The sequence below is a fragment of the Macrobrachium nipponense genome, chromosome 15 (genome assembly GCF_015104395.2).
Source record: "Macrobrachium nipponense isolate FS-2020 chromosome 15, ASM1510439v2, whole genome shotgun sequence".
NCBI lineage: Eukaryota > Metazoa > Arthropoda > Malacostraca > Decapoda > Palaemonidae > Macrobrachium > Macrobrachium nipponense.
In genome coordinates this window covers 79,276,085-79,279,473 of record NC_087208.1, presented here as the reverse complement: position 1 = coordinate 79,279,473, position 3,389 = coordinate 79,276,085, and positions in this window count along the sequence as shown.

The following is a 3,389-nucleotide window of genomic DNA, read 5'->3' as shown; positions in this document are numbered from 1 at the left end:
TTTATTGATTCAAATTTATCAGAGTTAAATACCATCCTATTTACCTCTGCCCAATCATATACTTTGTTAAGGTCTCTTTGTAGAGCGTTCCTATCTTCATCACAAGTAATTTCTCTACTTATTCTTGTGTCATCAGCGAAACTACTCACTACCGAATCCTTAACATTACTGTCTATGTTCTTCAATATAATACAAACAATATTGCAGCTAGCACCGTACCTTGTGGCACACCGGATATTACCTTGGTTTCATCCGATTTCTCATCGTTTGCAATAACTATCTGTTTTTCTGTTGTGTAAAAATTCTTTTAACCATCTTCCTACTTTATCTACGATATTGTGTTTTCTAATTTTCTTTGCTGATATATTATGGTCTACTTTGTCAAAAGCTTTTGCAAAGTCTAAATAAACCACATCTGTTTCATTTCGCTTTTCATATTTTTGAATATGTCTCTCACGGTGGACTAACAGTTGGGTTTGTGTACTTTTTCCGGGTACGAAAAAACCGTGTTGTCGTATATTAAACAAATTATTTTTTATTAAATGTTTCATAATATTTTTCTTCATTCTACCTTTCATACACTTTCATAATATGTGATGTTAGACTCACAGGCCTATAATTACTTGCCTCTAGTTCTTGATCCACTTTTGAAAGTAGGGGTGATATATGCTAATTTGTGCTCATCATAAATCTTGCCTGTATCTACACTTTGTATTAATAATATTGCAAGTGGCTTTGCGATAGAATGAACTACTTTCTTTAACAAAATAGCAGGGACTCCATCCGGCCCTGCAGCAGCTCCATTTTTAATTTCATTAATTGCCTGCACAATATCAGCTTCATTAATTTCTATGTCAGCTAAATATTCACTATTTTCTTCCCTTACTTCTATATCATTATCTTCATTATCTATTCTAGGGGTGAATTCTCTCTTATATCGTTCTGCCAGTATGTTGCAAATTCCTTTTTTTCATTCGTTAATCTCCCTTCAATTCTCAGAGGGCTATTTCTATTCTTCTTTTATTCATCTTCTTCGCATATGAGTATAATAGTTTGGGGTTTTGCTGATATTTAATAGGGTTTTTTCTTCCAAGTCCCGTTTTTCATTTACTTTGATTGTATAATCTTTTGTTCTGCATTTCTATCTTACCTTTTAGTTCTATAACTTTCCATGCATTTTTTTTCTTTTGCAAGACCTTTTTCCACTTTCTGATTTTCTGGAACAAGACCTTCTGTCTCTTGGTATGCATGAATAATGTTTACTTTTCTTCTTCGTATATTTTTCCACTATTTTCTCCAATATTTTATATAATATCTCCGTATTTACCCTTATGTCATCACTTACGAAAATGTTATCCCAATCTTTGTTTAATTCTTCATTAATTTCTGACCATTTTATATTTTTACTGTAGAAGTTGTATTTCCATATCCTTCCCACTTTTTTCATTTCTTGCTTATCTCTATTTTCACTTGCTTTGGAATGAACTGTTAATTCTATGACATTATGGTCTGAAATACTCGCATTATAAACTATTTATTTCTTTAACATAATTCATCTCGTTCACAAATACTAGGTCTAAAGTATTTTCCTTGTCTGTTGGCAGGTGATTTATTTGTGGAATGTTGTATTCTAGTAGCATATCTAATAGCTTTTCAAATTGCTCTTATCTCTGCACTACTATTACTCTCTTTTTTATATGTATAAGTACAACCACAATCTCCTATTCGTTCTTTCCATTCTACGAAAGGAAAGTTGAAGTCACCAGATAGGAGAATAGTCCAGTCCTTGTGATTTCTAACATATATCATCCAATTTTTCAATTATTAAGTCAAACTCTTTAGTATTAGGAGGTCATAAATATTACTATGTTCATCAATTTGTTTTTCAGATTCATTCTACCGCTATTAGTTCACATTCTGAGTTACTATATTTCTCATATATTTTTCCTTGTTTTTTGTCTTTCATATATTGCGGTTCCCCTTGATTCCTATTTTTTTCTATCTGATCTATAAGTTTGGAATCCTTTTTATTTGATCATCATTCCCAGTCTCTTGGGAATACCAGGTTTCACTTATATTCATTATATCTATTTTCTTTTCATTTTAGGTTAGTTCTTCTAAGTACTCTATTTTTCTTTTGAGTTACTCGTAACTAAAACCCTGCGCATTCATCGAGAGAGAGAGAGAGAAGAGGAGAGATGAGAGAGACGAGAAGAGAGAGAGAGAGAGAGAGAGAGAGGTTTGCAGCCTTTAAAAAACTACTTTATTTTGACCCTCCTACGAGTACGAGTGCCGGTGATGAATACCACAAGGACAGGACAAAATTCTTTAACATTTTCTCAAACGTCGGGGAAGAAACAGGCGCCGACATAAGCCCTCCGAAGGACGCAGCTTCCACAGAGAAGATGCTGCAGATCCCCGCTAATAGAAAGTCACCCTCCTCATGGGAAGGGGGGATCAGTTCTCCAGTTTACAGCATCATCGTCGAGGAAAGCACTGTTTTAACCTTAAACCTCTTATGTTCCATTTCTTATTTGTCGGGTGTTATCAACGACAAATATTTTTGATGCGGTTTCATCGTTTTATACTTTTATCTGCCTTTTTTTATCTATCATCTATTCGATTAAATTTTTTAACATTCATTACCACCAACTCTACTACTAGCAGCTATAATTATTATCAAAGGCATCATCAGGCATGGTGGCAAAGGAGGTTTTTACGACAACAGTTATTGGCAATGGGTCTAGGCAGGACCTACGGTGGCAGTATCCCTACACCCCTACCACAGGATGATTTTCATTCATTTTTGATCGTTGGGCTTAAATCGTGTTTTTATTAGTCAACAACCACTGAAGCTGTGGCATAAGAAGTGCACGTACAAAAAAAAAAAAAAAAATAATAAATAAATAAATAAATAAAAAAACCTCGCTACAACTTTTAGTTATCTTTAAATGCGAAGTTGATTCTTTGGAAAAGTGTCTTTATCAGTCGCTAACTTTCGGTCAAGTAAAAGTTAAACGACTTTGCCGAGAGCTGCTTCCTACAAGCTAATACCATTATCCAAGCGTAGTAAATTAACTGCAGGGAATCCGACAAAAAAAAATGCACCTAAAATCAACACCAAGACTACCTTACTACCACCATTAGGTAATACAAATATTTCAGTAAAAACCTATTAATATTACTTTTTTAGTTAATATAATTAAGACGATAGGTAATATCCCAATGCGATCTTTGAAGAGTTGCTTGACACTCAAAAATTAGAATCAAACTGTTACGCTAAAAATCTTAATGTAAGAGAGAGTTTGAAAATAATAATACCATATCTTACCATTCGAATGATAAGGAAAATCACCGTTAGGGCAACAATGAAATTGATAGTGACTCCC